Raw genomic sequence first — 18877 nt, forward strand, 5'->3', positions numbered from 1 at the left:
TGAATGTTGCCCTCTGGTTTACAAATACTGCTTGTAATTAGGATTTAATTACCTAAGTAGCCTGAGAGAAAATCTATTCCCGGAAAAGCATGATACAATGACTAGTCATACCTGCTTTTTCTTAAGATCAGGTAATTGCCTATTTAGTAGCAGCTGTCCATTCAAAGGGGAGAGGCATCCATGCTGCAGAACAGGTGCTTTGCCTCATTCAGTCCAGGTAAGGGCATTTTCCAAGAGCTTGTGCCCCCAACAAAAAAAACCAAAACAAAACAAAGCAAAAAAAACCCCCAACATAAAAAACCCATGGAGATTTAGGCCAATTGAAGCCAAATGCTCTGTGAAACAGCAGCATGATATGTCACTGCAGGACAACATGGTGGGTTCTTTAAGAATTCAGAGGTTTCCTGTAAAATGGAACTTTTCAAGGTCCCACATGCTCTAATACACAGCAGACTCCTGTCTGGGTAGCCCGTGGAGTTCAGAAGTTCCTAAACGAGGGGACTGATCCAGTGAGCCAAGGTGGGAGCAGTGGGGGCAGCGTCCCCGGCTGTGGGAGGTGTTCAGCTTCCAGTTGCACATGCATGGGATTTAACAAGATGTTTACTGTCTGCCCAAAGATTTATTTGCTAGGCTGTCTATTTTGCCGTGGGATGGTTCTTACAGTTCCAAGTGTGCCCTGTGTGAGGGTGTTAGCTGTTCTCCCGTGCACAGGGGACAGATCTCAAGGAGCAGATAAGCAGGTGTGACCCTGCTTTAAAGTGCCAGACTGATTTGCACCCTTGTATTCAGTGTTTTGTAGAGTCTCAGGATGGTTTGGGTCGGGTAGACATCAAACCTCATCCCATCCCACCCTCTGCCCTAGGCAGGGACACCTTCCACTATCCCAGGTTGCTCCAAGCCCCTGTCCTTGGACACTTCCAGGGATGGGGCAGCCACAGCTTCTCTGGGCAACCTACAGATTCTCAGCTATGGTCTATGATTCCTGGATTTTTTTTTTTTTAAGAAAAAAATCCTTGAATAAATCACTTCTATGTGCAATTGATGCAGTTATGCATTCTTTAATGCCCTTTAGCTGTTCTTCCCACATAAACATAGAGCCCCTTACAGTGTTCACATGTGACATTTTACATACCAAGGAACACCAGCCCCTCTTTCTGGGTTTAAAACATGTTTGTGTTTTTCTCTCTCAGAACTGGCATCTGGAAGAAAATGTCCTATCAACAATTCCTGACAATTTATTTCAGAAGCTGCCAGATCTGCTTTGGCTGGTTCTCCAGTCTAAAAGGATTAAAGCTTCCCTATGCAATTGGTTACCACATGTAAAATCATTGCTCATACAGGCAATTTAATAACAATTGTATTTATCTTCCACTTGCCTGACTGTAATTTCATTGCAACAGTCAGACTTTGGGATGCTTTTTTTTTGGTATTGACTTTGGAGCAGGGCAATGGTAGATAAGCTTAATGTTGTTTGCTGAAGCTCAGATGAACTGAAAGGTCCAACTGATATTACAGGGTGAATCTCTAAACTCTTTTAGCTTCAGAAATGTAAGACCTGTTGCTTTTTTCATGTGAGATTTGTACCATTTTCATTTGGTGACTATTTTGATGGTGTTGTAGGGGAAGTGGAAATGTGGACCCACAGTTACAAACCTTGTGTCTCTCCTCAGTTACAGTGAAGGACAGCTCTGTCAGAGAGTTACCCATTAATCTGCTTTTGATGGTGGTCTGACAAGGTATTTATCACCTGTTGGGAGGATTAATTGTCTGTCCCTATTCAGATGAGTGTGCAAGGAGGAGGGTTCACTACAATCATGTCATCACCCTGTGGAGTGACACTTGTTCTCACCTTGCCATGACCACCAAAATTAACTTCTCACCAGGTTTGTTGATGTCCTTGGGCAGCTCCTTGCTTCTCACTCCAGAAGTGGAAGACAAGAAGTCCCAATATGTGGTAATTAACTGGAACCAAGAAGTTATTTTTTTACTGTAAGTAAAGACAAGACTGGCACAGACTAGCCTGCTGGCAGTAGTGGTACTAAAATAAACATTTCTGTGAGAATGTTGAGGAGGAAAAAGAGGCAGCCCTTGGTCAGTAGATGCTACAGCATTATCTGAAGTGAAAGAAAAAAAAGCAAAAAACAAACAAAACCCAAACAACAATATGATGGTGTCACTGGGGAAATTCTTCATGGACATTTCTCCCTGTGAGCGTGGAGAAGCCCTGGCCAGAGCACTGTGGCTGCCCCTGGATCTGTGGCAGTGCCCAAGGCCAGGCTGGACATTGGGGCTGGGAGCAGCCTGGGACAGTGGGAGGTGTCCCTGCCCATGGCAGGGGTGGAATGGTGGAATGGGTGATCTCTAAGGTCCCTTCCAACCCAAACCTTTCTATTCTATGATTCTGTCGTGTGACTGAAACAAGGTGCTCAAAGGTATTTTAAGATCTCTTGTTTGTGAATCACTACATACTCTACTTGTGATTAGACAAATGCAGCAAATGAAGGTTATGTCTCTAAAAATGGCTGGAAAATATCATGGTTTTTTGAAATGCAGCTCTCATGTACAATTTTTAAATTGGACAGGACTGATAGTATTTTGATATGGTTTGTAAGTTGTATGATTGTCATTGTATGAGGGGTTGAAATCCTTTTTGATTGACATTCTTTGTGTGCATCTTCCTCAAAACTAATGTCAGTTATCGGTCCTTTCACGTGTTGTGCTTTATCGCCTTTGTGTTTTTCCACTGACTTCAACCAGCAGCTCAGCTTTTAGGAAATGTCCATCAGAAATATCCACTGAATATTCCTTAGTTGCATTTTGTCCTTATTACATGTTGGTGCAAAAGCTGTATTCTAAGCTATTTGGAAATTCTGTGGGTATCCTTTCCCTCCTTTTTCTGCTTTAAAAGCCATTGAATTGCCCACTTCAAAATGTGAATGTGAACACAGTGCTTTCAGGCTTTGACTGAATTGAAATGTCTTAAAATATTGCCACAAATGTTAATCTGGTGTTGAACAGCTGCCAAAATGTTTGTTTCTCCTTCCTAGAGGTAATGAAATATTATGACTGAAACTACCAAGCTTCCTTAGTGTTTGTTTTGTTGAGTTTTAACAGTAAACAAGTCAAATTGCAATGCTAGGAAATAAAACCAGCCCTTTGTCTAGAGACTTTCATTCGAGCTGATCTGCTGCTGGATATAAAAGCGATTTAGAGGAATGTTATTGAAATGGTGAAATAGAAGCAGTGGAAAATCAGGAAATAGTTAAACCTGGTCTGTGTCTAGTCTCTATTTCGTGGCTGTGGGTACAGGGTCACCCTCCTTGTGCTGGGGTGAAGTGTGCCTGTACTCCAAGCACGTGGGAGCCCAGAGGAGATGCTCCAAACAAAAGCACACACAGCAACCCTGAGCATTTTACAGCTGAACAACAACTGTTTTCTGAGCCTGGACATGCTGACATTTTTCAGAAGCTTAGGGTTTGACTAAATGTTAACAGGTTTTCAGATAGATGAAAAAATATTATCTTATATGTGACATGAATGTCTTTAGTGCCCTATGCAAAGCTTCCAGGCTGCTTCCCAAGAACAGGAACATCAGAATTTTTCAAAAAAGGAAGTTGATGAAATTAAATAAAAACAGGGCATATTTCTTTCTAATCTTATTATCAAAAATGGCTGAGCAGCTTTAGCTCAGATTTAGCCGGAGGAAGGCACTCAGCAACCCAAAGAGCTAAAGCTCAGCAAAATTATAAACAACAGCAAATGCTGTGTTTATAACAGGGACAGTCAGTATCAGACTTTAAAGTGACAAGTAGGATTTGCAAAGATCAAATACTAAATATTGGAGCAGTGTATAATGAATGGGCATAAATGCAAACTTCAGATTGTCATGCTGGAAAGCTTTGGGGTGTGTTGTTTTCCAGCACTGATGTTAATGATGGAGAAATCTGGATTTGTCTTGTGTGCCTTTCCTACTCCTTTCTGTTGAAGGAAACAAAGGCAAGAAAAATAATTAAGGAGGAAAAATATTCTTGTGTTTCTATTTAACTCAGTGAACTTTACTTTTACAGTTGCTGCTCTTTTCTGTTTTATTGAAGAGGTAATTGAAAACTCTGCTTTTGGAAAGGAATCCTATAAATGAGCTCCCACAGAGCTTGGTGAGTGCTCACTTCTGGTTTGAAGATGTCAAAGACTTTTTTGGCTCTCAGTGTCGAATTCTGTGGTTTCGACCTTAAAATACTTTGATATTTATCTAAAGAATGAGATTAATTTATTGCAAACATGTTTTATGAGAAACGGGGGGAAATTACTTATTTATAATGACAGAATCCCAGACTGGTTTGGGTTAGGAGGGACCTCAAAGCCCATCCAGTGCCAGCCCTGCCATGGCAGGGACACCTCCCACTGTCCCAGGCTGCTCCCAGCCCCAATGTCCAGCCTGGCCTTGGGCACTGCCAGGGATCCAGGGGCAGCCCCAGCTGCTCTGGGCACCCTGTGCCAGGGCCTGCCCACCCTCCCAGGGAACAATTCCTTCCCAATCTCCCATCCAGCCCTGCCCTCTGGCACTGGGAAGCCACTCCCATTCTGCTCCCCCCGGGTTCTGTGCCAGAGGGTGAGGAGAGCTGTGAGGTGACCTGGGGTGTGCGGTACCTGCGCGGGGAGGACCCCGCTGGCCCCCGTGGGTCAGGTGCTGTTTGCCAGGACACGGTTCCCACGCTCCCAGCTCCGCTGGGCCAGCTGCTGCTGCAGCATCCTGAAGCAGGGCTCTTTCCTGGGGTGTCTGTCTCCTATAAGGATCATTTGAGAGAGAGATTTGAACAGGGAATCAAAGCACATCAGAGAGCAGGGAGGTGGCCTCGGGCTGGAGCTGGACTTGGTGGCCTCTGCAGTCCCGCTGTTGCCCATCTGGCTGCCAAAGTGGAATGACCAGTAGCCCGGCCAGGGGAAGGACAGGACATCAGATACTCCATTCCTGCTTCACATGAGCAGTCTGTTCCTGGAATAACTCTGTTCTATTTTTCCCAAGCTGAACAGTGACAAATCAAAAAAATATTTGGCTATTAAAGTATCTTTGTACCCCTCAGAGTAGAATGAGCCACAAGCCTACTGCCTTCCTGCAGTGGAACTGGTTTCATGCAACGCTCTTTTCTGGCCAGATCCTAGATCTGGATTTCTTTACTGTAATACTTTGTTCATTGCAGGTTTCCCAGGTTGTTGCTGAAATGAGGGGATTCCTGCCATATGTGGCATTGACCCATTTCTGCTGGCTCTGTGGGTGATAGCTCTAAAAAAGGATGCCGGTGTTCCTGCTGTGCAGGAGGCTTTGTTCAGGCCACAGCAATGGTTACGGAGCACTGCAGGAATTCAGGACAGGTTTTTGGGCAGCAGCACGGCGGTGACAGATGGCTGGAGGCACTGAGGCTTCCCAAGCTGTGTGTGTGCTCGGGCACAGCCATACCTGGCTGTGCAGAGGTGCCCATCCCAGCCGGCCCACACTGCCAGGGCTGTCAGCAGGGTTTGCCTCGACCCCTCTCACACATCCTCCTGGTATTTTTAGCAGTCACAGGGACCTGGGTAAGGCTGGCAGGATGGCTGGGCCAGGGTGCTGCTGTCCTACCCAAAGCCCTGCTTTGGCTGCTCTGTTCCCTTGGCAGAGCCCGAGGGTGTGTGGCATGGTCGGGGCAGTGACACAGCACAGCCACCACCCCGTCACATACACGGGGTGTATTTACAGCCCTGTCCCTCTGCCCCGGAGCTGTGTCAGACTCAACTCCTCCCACACTGGACAGGGTGAGACCTGGATTAGCACAGAGATCTGAACCTTGGCTAAAAGGAGATGGAATGCAAGGATTTTCCCTAATCCACATCACTAAAGGGATTTCCTTGCAGTGGAGCTGTGCCTGTGAGGGCTTCTAAGGCAGCCCACATCACGTTATGCAGTCACAGGGACCTGGACATTACCAGGCAGTCCACCTGGTACCTGGGAGAACACCTGGAATTGTGCCTGTGACATAGGGAGGCATTGCCAAAATCTAGTGTATTTTTACAAAACACTCATGTTTTCACAAGACAGCTTTTTCTGAAAAATATATGTTTCATGAGCTAATTTCTAGCCCGCTCCTCCTCCTCCGTTCTGCATCGCTCCCCAGGCTGTACTCCTGCCATCAGAACCACCTGGAGGCAAGGACAAAACAGGAGGTAAAGGTGCAGTGGCAGCACTAATTCAGAGGAACTGCCCTGCCCTGCTGTCTTCTCTTCTAGTGAGTAGAACACCAGTTTTATGACACTGGTACTATCGATGCCAATCAAAAATCTGTAAGGTCAGCTGAAGTCAGTTTGGAGGCTGATCCATGATAATTCTGCCTCAGCTGTTAGTCTTGGGCATGTTTTCATGTAGACCTGGAATGAATTCTCAGTGTTCACCTTTGTTGACTGAACTTTTACTTTCTGTTGTTGTTAAAAGTCACCTGTTCAATGAACATAACACCTTTGGAAGGGGAGCAGAAGTCTGAACAGTGACAAAGCACTTTTGTTATCCACCTGTGGCTGTTCCTTAAATCTGGTTCACCTGATTCATGTAGAATTGTCACTAAATAGCAAAGATGAAAATTTCACTGTCCAGGCCTCAGTCTTCTCTGCTGTAAAAGGGGATGAGAATACAGTTATCAACTCTTCAGCCCACTAAAGAAAGCCTAGGCACCAGAGAACTTTGTGGCTGCTTCTACCCAAGAGTTCTTTAGAACTGTGAGTGATTTAGGGACAATTCTAGAGTGAAGCTTCTCAGGAGGTGCTGTGGTTTAAAACTGAAGTGACTGAATTTGTGAGGGATGCTGAAAGGTGGAGTGCCAGTTTGCCCCCCCAGGCATGCCAGTGCAGCCAGAGCTGCAGCTGCTGGCCTGGACAACTCCCCCACTGCATTTGGACCAGAGTGTTCAAACCTCAGTGGCTTTCAGCAAGATAAAAAGAGATTGCATTCTTCCAGTAGGGAAGTCATCTGTGACTCATTTTGATAATTTCTGTTTAAAAATAGATTCAGTTTCTTCATAACAAACTATTTTAAATCTAATTGTATTCCCAAATAGTCCTTTACAAGGTGCATTTTCAAAGCCATTTCTGCTTGTTAATAACGCAACTCTTCCACTTCTGCGTTTGTAATTTATGATTATTTGAAGTGATTTTCTAATTTGTGACTCATGGCATTATGAAAAGGTGTTCTGGTAATTGTATCTTGCTTAGCAAACTTTTGGGTTTAAATTGTGGGAATACATTCAGTTTGCTAAACCCCCAACGCCGAGCGCTCCTGTCACCAACGTGTGCTGACAGCAGTCGGAGGGATGGGTTAGGGCACAGGGGATGCTCTCTGGTTTGACAGTGACACAGTCCTGTAGAAGCTCTGTAGACATTTTCATTCACAAAAACCAGCAGCAGGAATTACACAGCAGCATATTTAATCTGTGCAATGAACATGTATTTTCAATTTTATCCACTTTTGTTATTCTGTATCATAATTACATGTATGGCACTCCTGGGCTGGATTTTTGCTTTGTAGGCAAATTCTTCCTTTATGTGGTTTTTCTTGGCCACTTTGCCTGCCTGGAACATTTCCAGTGCTCTGTGGTCCCAGGTAATTCCTCTTTCCTGACCTCTCCTCAGAACTCCTGAACTTTTTACAAGAGCATGTAGTGACAGGACAAAGGGGAATGGCTTCAAACTGAAAGAGAGTACAGTAAGATTAGATATTAGGAAGAAATCCTTCCCTGAGAGGGTGGGCAGGCCCTGGCACAGGGTGCCCAGAGCAGCTGTGGCTGCCCCTGGATCCCTAGCAGTGTCCAAGGCCAGGCTGGACATTGGGGCTTGGGGCATGCTGGGATAGTGGAAAGTGTCCCTGCCCATGGCAGGGGCAGGATGGGCTGAGCTTTAAGGTCCCTTCCAACCCAGGCCGTTCTATGATTCTGTGAGACATTGGAGGTTGATTCCATGTTGTCCCTTCATAAACTTTAATTACAGTAAAATAAAATGCCTGTTCTGCAGCCAGTATGGGGCACATCTGCAGTGCAGTTAAACTTTCCTCTAAATTTCAGTGTAACTGGGACAAATCCACATTCCATGGCAGCACCAGGACTGTACATTCTTGGTGTACCTGGGGTGTAGCTCTGCAGGCAGCAGGGTGTATGTACCCTCTGCTTGGTGCGAAGAATCCATCTGCACTTGGGTCTCAGGTCTCTCTTCCAAGAGGATGGGCCCAGAGGGATCCAGCTGTTGTCCCCATCATAGTGCTTGGGAAAACTCCTTCACTCTCCCAGTGTCCCAGAGCACCCTGGTGCCTCCATCTGCTGCTTCTGGCCTGCAGTTTCTCTCATGCTGGGTTTTGTTTTTTCTTTTCAAGTGTACCTTGTCAATACTGCAGGAGTTGACATTTCTAGGGAAGCACTGTCAAATGGAGCTGCTAATCGCACTGGAAGATTTGTTTTGTAACATTCCTTTCTGCTTTAATTACTGGTAATTTAGAACCAAAGAGCTGTGCCATTAGCAATGTTTGTCATTTCTGCAAGGGAGGTTTTAGAGAAACATTCAAAAAGAGCAAATACATTATTTCATACTGGAATGAGGGAGGCAGACAAACACAGGCAGAATTTTAAGCAGCCAACCTGTCAAAGGTGAGGCAGGTTGGACTGTACAGTTGAGCTGGGAATGGAGATTTACAGTGACTGCAGCAGTACAACTGATTGAGATTGTCTCAATCAGTGGGGCTTTTGGTGCTGTACTTCCAAAGTACATCTTTTTAAACCATATGTCCATCTAAGATAAATGTCAGGACAAAGTATGATATTGCCTTTCTCTTAGAGGCTTGGTACATTTATTTTCTTAAAGATTTGCCAGATTTCAACTGTTGTGCTTTTGTTTGAATCAAAAATGATGGAAAGTCTTATTTAATTCTGCAAAATCTAGTTAGGAAGGGAAAATTGCTTCTTTTGTTTTACTGCTATGAAACATAATTTATAAATTTTTATAAATAATCAACAGAAACCTGATTTCTGAAATGGATTGTGCATCTTTGGCACTGTGTTCCCATCTCAGCAGGCAGCGAGAAAGACCTGACAGGTGACTGCCACCCTACCTGTCACTTTCTCTCTGGCTGGCTGACCTCTGCTGCACATATTTCTGCATATGAGACAATGGTGGCTCGTGGTTTCCTTGGGCAAGAACGGTTCCAGGTGATGCTGGGACTGAGAAGAAATATAGACCCAATGATTTCAGCAGCAGCAGAAAGTCAGAACAATGAACTAGAAAGAAATCATGGAAAACCTCAATTAAAAACTTCAGTTCCTTTTATTTCATATGAAGAAAAATAATACAGTATAAAAGATTATTTATCAAAATATTCCATTCATTTATGAGTGGGTGGTAGCACTGGGTTAGCTGACAGAGTTCATTTTGTCTGACTAAGCTGGAAAGGGGCAAACAATTTGCTTAGAGAAACAGTCAAAAATTTTAAAAACCAAATTTAAAAAGCCATGAAAAGTTTGCAAAGGTATTAAGCAACAGGACAATATAAGGCCCAAAAAAGGTAAAAGAAGAAAAAGCATGCAGGCAATCACTATAAGCAAGACTGTCTGGTTTGGACTAGCTGAGAATCACTGGACTTGGACAACTAAATAATTTAAGGTGGTATATAGTGTCTGCCTATGTACTACTGGTAATTATCATAGAAATCAGAAACACAGCAAATCCATGCCCTTCTCTTTGGCTCAGCTGCTCTGGGCCCCTGAGCACTCACCCACCTTTCACAGCCCTGGGTCCTTCGAGATCCCTTCAGCCTGGGCTGGCCCAGGATCACAGGTTTGCTAAATGTCCCTGGTCCACAGGAAACTTGACGGCATTGATAGCCTTCAACCTGAGCCCTTGAATTTCCACCTTGAGGTGTTGTACAAAAGGGACTAAAACCCTTTCTTGGGACGTTCTGGGAATGGAAAGCTACTCTGTATGGAGCCGGCCCCTTCAGGTGTGTTGGAGATATATTTGTGTGCCTTCACTGGAATTTGTTTGAAGGAAAGTGTGACCCAAGGGACAATTTTCTTGTGGCCTTTTCACTGAGGAGTGTCACCCAGCTTTGCAGCCAAGGGGATCTTGGGGACCGGGAGAAATAAGGAAAGAGAAAAAATGGTGTGATGAAATATCAACCATGGAACCTCACAGTCCTGGGTGGAGGAGAAGAGGTTGTGGGAGGCAAAAGCATTCAGTCCATGGAATGTGGTTAGAGAAACACAAGACAAAGTTTTCAGCAGAGGCTGTTCTTTGGAGTAAGGAGAGAAGAAACAGGAGCAGAAGGTTGGGCTGTTTTGTTGGGATGAGAAATGGTGGTTTGCATGGCAGGCACTTCGTCCCAACAGCAGAGAGGAATGTGTACAGGTAGATGACATTTTACAGGGGATACAGGGGAAATTGGGATATTAGGGAATGAAAGAGGACAGTTAATTAGCAGAAGACTTTGGGGAAAAATGGAAATACACTACTGGCTGATACATATGGAGGAAATGCCTTCTGTGTGCCTGTGTGTCCAGGGACATAATCATCACATTTGTGTACAACTTGATGCTCAGACCTACTACAAAAAATAATTTAGTACACTGTAAATACCTCATAAGTAATTTTTAGAAGCTGCTCGATATTGTGCATCCACACACCAGAAGCCTGAAAGTGTTGTCTGTGTTTACATGTGGTGTTTGAGCTCATGTTCTTAGAGCAAATTGTGTTTGTCTGTTCTCACACTTTCTCTTTTTTTCCCCCCAGTATTGCAGTTATAAATTTACATTAGGAGGGTAGAATTAAGAAGTTGTCAGCAGAGAGGGAAAGATGCATTATTTATGGTCTGATGGATTCCAGAAGCCATTAATAATAGAAATACTGGGCATATTCCCACAGAATGCCTCTTCTCATACTTAAGCTTTCCTGTAATGAAGGCTAATTACTGTGGGTACCATTACTATCAGACTGGAATTAGGGGTGTTAAAATGTGATATCATTCAAGGAAATGCAGTAAATTTGGGGTATAAATAAGCCACTTGAAATGCAAACCATGTGTTGAAATACTAAAATACAAAAATATCAGCTCAAAATATTGTGAGACTGGAAACGAAGTCACAATACTGATGTACAGATGACTCTTTTTTTTATAAATCTCAGTTCCATGTGTGGTATCATTGTAGGCAACCACATGCATTCCCAGAATGACACACAATTATTGTCTTTGTGTTTTAAGACCTTGGTTTTAATTCTTGTTCTTTTTTAATTAAGCAGTAGTGTTGCTTAATTACCACTATTTACCTTCAAATTTTACCACATTTTAACATGACCTGACAGAATGCAGTGCATTTTTTCTAAGGAGACACATTTTATCTGCCTTACCTGTGCTTAATGTTTGTATCATTTTTTCCATGTTAGTGAACATTTATTTTAGCACGCACAGTATGTACATGCCTGCTTACTTAACATTTTAAGTTCTCAGGATCTCGAGTGGAGTTCCAGACCAAGATACCATCTGTGTGACCCTCCTGACTTGGCTTTTTTACTTGCAAGAGAGCTACATTGCATGTGATCTGTAGAGAGATTGATGAGAAGGATTAGAGAATTAAGTTGTTCAGTGGTTTGCAAGTTAAACTGTTCTCTCAGAAGACCTAAAGCAAGGCTGTTTCAGACCACAGATTCCGTGAGGTCCACACGGACATTGATACCTCCCTCAGCAAGGCTCATGAGAGATGGGAACTGTGGTAGGTCAGACTGAAGCGGACCAGGAGAAGAGATCTGACTGCAGGAAGTGTTCCTCATACCCGCCTCCAGCCACAGCAGAATTAGTGTAAATTCATCATCTGGAAACATTCACCAAGTTTTTCAGGAAGGAGACCAGTGATATATTAAATGACCTCTAAAAGCATACTTTTGTGCTTTTAAAGATATTCTGTGGTTTTGAAAGTCCAGTCCTAGTATAGTTTTAAATCTAGTAATAATGATAGAGCCAGAACTCCAAAGTTCCCTTTCCCTTCTTCACAGAACTGTCCATGCACCAGTGCCTAAAGGGACTCCAAGAGACCAGGAGAGGAACTTAGGACAAGGGCTGGAGGGACAGGACACAGGGAATGGCTTCCCAGTGCCAGAGGGCAGGGCTGGATGGGAGATTGGGAAGGAATTGTTCCCTGGGAGGGTGGGCAGGCCCTGGCACAGGGTGCCCAGAGCAGCTGGGGCTGCCCCTGGATCCCTGGCAGTGCCCAAGGCCAGGCTGGACATTGGGGCTGGGAGCAGCCTGGGACAGTGGGAGGTGTCCCTGCCATGGCAGGGGTGGGATGGGATGAGCTTTAAGGTCCCTTCCAATCCAAACCATTCCATGATTCTGTGAATCAGCACAGGCCATTGCTAACCATAGAAATAAATCAGAGGTTCCTCTTCTGAGGAGGCAGCTGTAGAGGGTGTGTTTCTTTATGTGTTTCAGGGGTTTTGGTGAATACTGGCATTTTAATGAGTTATGTTTGGAAATGAGCAGAGTAGAGTTGAAAAGTGTGTGTTGCTTGTGTGGTAAAGTGGGCTACTCCTGTTGTTTTCCCAAGCTCCCTTACCATTTGTTACAGCCTTCCTTTCCAAGCAAACGTAGCATACTTGAATCACTCTAGCTAGTGATTTTGGTTTTTTAACTCCCCTTCAGTGATACACAATCACACAATCTTGAAAGTTTTCAGGATTTGATTACTATTCTTCAAAAAGCAAACCAAGTGTTGTTCCTGCTGATTTTTGTCTGCACGAGGACATGGAGTTGTGTTCTGTTCTGTTTAGCTCAAACCCAATAGGCTGGAATGACAAACCAAGTATGAATGATGATCTGGAACAGCATTTTAACTTAGTTCTGTGGCCAGGTTTAATGGTAGTTTAGATAGTGTATATTTAAAGAAAAATATTCCCATGGTCTTAATATTTAGAATCTGTGGGCACGTACATGAGGTTTGGGAACCTTCTGTAACAGGCGAGAGTTTTCTGCTCCCTCCCACGAGGCCCATCTGTTTGTGTTGGGTGGGAGCTGGGGAAGGAGTAGCAGCTACACACTGTGTGCAGAGAATAATGGAGTGTGACTTGGAATGATGCTTCTGCTCCCAAATGTGAGCAGAGGAGGGAGGTGGAATCCCAGTGTGTGTCTGCTCCAAGATTCAGGGAACCCCATAAGTCTGTAGTTCGGATAGAGCCAAACCCCTGTTTGGATAGAGCCAAACCTCACAATCTCTGGACATCACAGAGGTGACTGTGGCAGCAGCAGCTCTGGGTACAGACCTGCCTGAAAGGGTGGCTGAGTTCTGGGGTAGTCAACTATTGATCAGCTGGGCACTTCCATGGGCATCCAAAGAATTCCTTACACAAACACAGCTCCCAGTGAGTAAGTCAGGCTTTGGAGAACAGTGTCAATGTACCCTTGAATTAATCAGCAGCAGGTAAATATGAAAGATCATGGAATTAGTTCAGTTCTGTACCTATAAAGGTGTAATTCGAGATAATGCTCAGTTTGTTTAACCTGAGATGCCAGCTGGGATGAAATGCAAGGTGTGCAAAGGCTTTCATTTCTTTGTTGTCATCATGACATGACATTATGTCATATTTAGAATCACAGGATGACAGAAGGGTTTGGGCTGGAAGGGACCTTAAAGCCATGGGCAGGGGTACCTTCCACTAGCCCAGGTTGATCCAAGCCCCATCTAATCTGGCCTTGAAATTTAAATTGATTATGTTAAAAGATCTCTCTTGTTTTGACTCATAGATTGCATCTGGGCCCTTGTAGTATGTTAACGATTATTGTAGCTGTTTGCTTTGCCTTTTTGCTTCCTCTGAGACATGGAACATATTTTTAACTCGTATTCCTCATGCAGAGAGCTCCGTCTTCAACTCAGTCATACACAGCTCATGTAACACTTATTTATACCCCAGTCAGCACTGGCAGGCTATAAATGCTGCAGGCAAATGAAGCGAGAGAAGTTGGGGTTGTATATGGCTCTAACTCAGTCCTTATATGCACATTAATTACGTCAGTCTTGGCTTCCACTCTATTTTTCTTCAAAGTAGAGATCCCAGCACAGAGTTGGGATTTTCCGCTGTCATGCCCTGCTCTGTTTCAGAATTCCCTGTTGTTTATACAGTGGATTTGACACATTTAAACCTTGCTGGGGGCTGTGGTGGACTTTCCATCAGGTGCAGGGGGTTGGGTGAGCCCTGACAGCAAAGGCTCAGGCAGCAATGTGGGGTCGTGCTCAGGCCTATGTGTCCATGGTCAGGGCAACCAGGGACCCTCAGTAGGACTGTGGACACAATTCTGAGAACTTCATTTCTGCACGGTGTTAAGGACAGGGAGCTCTCAAACTTGGCATGAGTCAGAAATACTGAGCACTTAACAAAAATGATTGTAAGTTGGATTAGCTTCTACACGGTGGGATGGATAAAATCCAGGTGGAATGTTTGCCAAATGATGAGATCCATTAACTGTGTGAATCCATTGATGATGAGATCCATTAATTATCTGTCAGAAGGAAGCCACTGCTGTGCTCATGTACATCAATAGTTTGCTGGCTTCTTCCAGGACACAGATTGCTTTGTGAAAAATCCTTGAGAATAAAATATGTATTAAAAGAAAATAGACCAATGAACCCCATTTCCATTGGATTGATTGACTGACACTACAAACACCGTGTTTTGCTTAAAGCCCAAGTAGTTTAGTTGGTACACAGGACTGCAGCAATCTCCCTTTCATTCCACAGAAATGCTTCCTGCTGGGAAGCTGAACTTGAGTGAATTGTCATGGTCCAGTGTGGATCTGCAGGAGAGTGGCCTGAGGAAGAGGACAAGCCAAGAGTTTAGGAGCTGAAAGAAGAAACAATAAAAGTTGTAAAATAATTTCTTGCTGATTAACATGTTGGTGCAGCCCAGGATTTTACTGGAACAGGGAAGAAGAGCTCTGCACCCAGGCATCTCTTCTGTGCAGGTGACCAAGCCTCTGTGGTGTGTAATAAGAATCATGCAAGTGCTGGAAAACTCCACTTTTCTACTGAAAAACACAAAAGCAGTTTAATATGCATCATTGTCAAATCTGTATTTGATGAATGAATGGTATTTTTGACATAAGTATATAGAATACAAACCAATTTTTCTATTTTCTATTATTGAAAATATTTTTTTCTCCAGAATTCAAAGCACTAGCAGTCTTTTTTATTTTCTCAGTTGCTACCTTTTGTATTCCTATTTTGGTAATTGTACCCTTGAATATCCAGATTCTTTCTACAGAAGAACAACAGGATTTTATAATACTGAATAAAAGTGGACTATAAAATTCTACAGGTAACTTTTTTTCATTTCTAGTATATGTGATATGATAAATTACTATATATAAATACAATACGTTATGTTACTTTACATTTGCATAGAAAGCACTTAATGAATGTTTTATGTGTCACATTTTGCACTATGCAAATAACACAAACCCCATTGGAGAGAATGCATTGGTGAATCCTTTCAGAAACAGGAAAGTACCTGGTTGTATAAAGGAGAGAACAAACCCACTGGAGATGTTCTTAATTTTATTTTTTGGTCAATAATTGCCGTGGTAGCAATGGGTGTTTTTGCCCCATAATATTCACAAATATTTTTGGGGAATTGGGTAACGCCTGTAATTCTGCATCTTGTAAATCCTGTTCTGTACCTTCACTTCTCAGTTTTGTCTCTGCATCGTCGTGCTGCTCTTTGATACCTCTTTCAGTAGCCTCATTTAGTCACTACTATCTGAGCACCTTCCCTGGACTCAGGGTGAGGGAAGAAGCCGTGACAGCTCCCGCGTTCCCGAAGCGTCTCCCGCAGCAGCCCTGCAGCACAAGGCAATGCTGTCCTCTGCCGTTCCCCGGCAGGATAACCGGCCCGCCCGCTCTCGGGGGCACCGGGAGCGCCGGGAGAGGCTGCTGTCCTGGGCACGGGATGCACCCCAGCACCGCAGCTGGACGGGTGCTGTCCCCTTACACGCCTAGGTTAGGGTTGTTTAATGCCTGACAATGAAATTAATGAGAACTTTGCAACGAATTCTCATACTTTAACTTTCTTTTTGCTCTCGTGCTAAGTGTATTTCTTTGTTCTCTTGCCATGTGTTAGAAGCAGTTTTCATATTCGTCAGGCATGACAGAGAATATTCCTTTATTTAACCCCACAGATTTCAGTTTTCACATAGCTCTTGGAATGGGGGAAAAACCCACAAGGCAGCTGTTCTTACTTAATACAATTTATGATATATTTCCTAAAAATTACGGGATTGTCTTGGATTTAGAATCCTGTTTCTGAGCAACTGTGCTAAAGGCAGGACAGGTGAGTACTTGTGGTGCCATTGCACACCTTGGCTTTCCCCAAAGTAAATACTCTGTGCGTCAGATGGATGTGAGCCCCATCCATTCTGCTCTGTCACCACCCTTGGTGATAGTGCCATAAGGGAGAGTTCTGGAAATGGGTTTGTGCCATAGGATTCTCGCTCTGTGAGCTGAGTGACTGCAGCAGCACAGGCACTGCAGCTAAAATAGACTTGGCAGATGTCCCGTAAGCAGCACAGAGGGGAGCTTTGCACAGCCAGAAATGAAGTGTCTATAAAATGATTCAAATCTACCACAATAATTTCTCTTGGTGAAAAACATTGGGATTTATTAACCTGATCACGCGTGGTAAGGTGGTTGGTCTAGAAAATAATTTGCTTCACAGGATGTTTTTGAGGTTTTAAAGGCATTCAACCAGGCAGAACAAAGAAAATTTTTTTGTAGCTTAATTTGGAAACTGCTGAGGGAAGGGCCTAGCCCGGCAGCAGAGTGCCAAAGAGCAGAAATCTGGGAATGTGAGGAGTGTGGAGGTGGGGCTTTGCCTTGGCTCTGCCACCCATGACCCCATGAGGCTCCTGAGTCAGCACCCATCGGTGTTTCCCAGCAGAGCTGTGTTCCATAAATACCTGACTGTCCTCTGACCTGGGCAGCCAGAGGTCAGAACATCTGGCAGGAGGCCCTGGGGGCAGGCAGGGCCCTGCTGCCTTCCCCGGGGTGGAGGAGGACACAGCACCCGCCCTTCTGTAATCTCGATGTGCATGGGGAAAGCTGGAGATGTTCTGCTGGGTTTCCTGATGACAAGATGTGTTGGTTTGCTCCAGTTTGCACTTCTAAAAAGTAGTGTACCTGTATTTGAGGCTCTTCTCAACTCACTGTCCAGGTATGTTCCAGCTGATTCTCTCAGGACACCACTACTGAACAGGTGCCTGTAAATGAAGGGGAATTTTCATCAGCTTTAAGGGAAAATACACAACATTAAACCATCTCATAATAAGAGGTGGCTCCAGATCCCATGGCTGTGGCCAGAAAGGTCTGACATTCACAGAAAGTTAGTACAGTAAGCAAAGCAACTGAAATAATAATTTTACCATGTTTACTTAGGTCCCTCAGAGAAAGAAACTGGGAGAGCACATCAAACAGCACATGGGAATGATGAAAGAAGGAAGAGGAAAATGAAAAGGAAGATCCCATCAAATCCAATTCAATTCACTCTGGAAACGTCTCCTTTGAATGTCTGTAACATGAGGTTGTGTCTGTCCACTGTGTCCATAATGGTAGCTGGGCACTGATTCATTCTGTATATTCCAAGATGGCCCAGCTGCCCCAGGTACACCCAGAGCCACTGGATTTAGTACAGGGACAGGGAACATTGCAGGGATACCAGCTGAACTTCCTCAACACAATTGTCAGTGTTTGGAGGATGCTTCAAAATACCTTTTCCCTTCTGAAAACGAGTTCAGATTTCCCTGTCTTTGGGGACATCAGAACTTCCCTCTGTGCCTGTGTGCTACTCTCAACATATTTCCAAGGCAGCCCCAGCACTTTGGCTCATGGAGCCATCTTGATATGGTGATTGAAACACTAACAGAGTTCCATTAAAATGATACCAAACACTCACCGAGATTTTTTTGTTCTATTTTGCTGTTTACATTAACAGAAGCAAGGAAGCACAGTGCTGCTCATGGGAGTAATCATTTATTAGCCTTTCTGGCAAGTCTCTACTTGACACAGTTGGGTCTCAGCCCTTTGAGTACAACGAGAATTCAGCTTCAATAACAGCAGAGACACTGTATTGATTCCATATGGATCAGCCATGCTTCAGTCTGTCAGCAATTTGGGAAATCACAGGCTCCTTCCAGAAAGCATTGGTAAAAATAAACATGTTATTTGTAAATATTTGCATTGGGATGCATTTGGATCAGTATTTGCATTGGGAAGAGTGTAGCCAGCAGGTCAGGGAGTGATCCTGCCCCTCTACTCAACTCCAGTGGGGCACATCCAGAGTGCTGTACCCAGTTCTGGGCTCCTTAGGACAAGAAAGTCAAGCAGCTACTGGAGAGCGTCCTGCAGAGGCCACAGAGATGATTTTGGGACTGGAGCATCTCTGAGATGAGGAGAGACTGTGGGAGCTGGGCCTGGTCAGTCTGGAGAAGGGAAGCTGAGAGGGGATCCCATCAATCCATACAAATATCCTCAAGGGCTGTCAGAGGATGGTGCCAGACTCTGTTCAGCGGTGCCAGAGACAGGACAAGGAGCAACAGCCAGAAACTAAACCACAGCAAGTTGCAGCCCAACATGAGAAAAAACTTCTTTCCATGGAGGGGCAGAGCCCTGGAACAGCTGCCCAGGGAGGGGCTGGAGTCTCCCTCTCCAGAGACATCCCAAACCCTCCTGGACACGTTCCTGTGTCACCTGCTCCAGGTGACCCTGCCTGGGCAGGGAGATGGACGGGTGATCTCCAGAGGTCCCCTCCAACCCCAGCTATTCTGGGATTCTGTAAAGGGTGGTTA

At 44.4% G+C, this 18877-nt stretch overlaps 1 long non-coding RNA gene across 2 annotated transcripts; it reads left to right on the top strand.

Annotated features, from left to right (window-relative positions):
- The first annotated feature begins 133 nt into the window (after positions 1 to 133).
- Positions 134 to 17963, top strand: LOC138112894 (uncharacterized). 2 transcript variants are annotated; one of them, XR_011151903.1, is made up of 3 exons: positions 134 to 217; positions 14781 to 15357; positions 17469 to 17963. It is a non-coding gene; the product is annotated as an uncharacterized lncRNA (long non-coding RNA). The 2 variants fall into 2 exon arrangements; XR_011151904.1 differs by lacking the exon at positions 134 to 217 and adding an exon at positions 4073 to 4154.
- The last annotated feature ends 914 nt before the right edge of the window (positions 17964 to 18877 follow it).

This window comes from Aphelocoma coerulescens, chromosome 6 (genome assembly GCF_041296385.1).
Source record: "Aphelocoma coerulescens isolate FSJ_1873_10779 chromosome 6, UR_Acoe_1.0, whole genome shotgun sequence".
Lineage (NCBI taxonomy): Eukaryota > Metazoa > Chordata > Aves > Passeriformes > Corvidae > Aphelocoma > Aphelocoma coerulescens.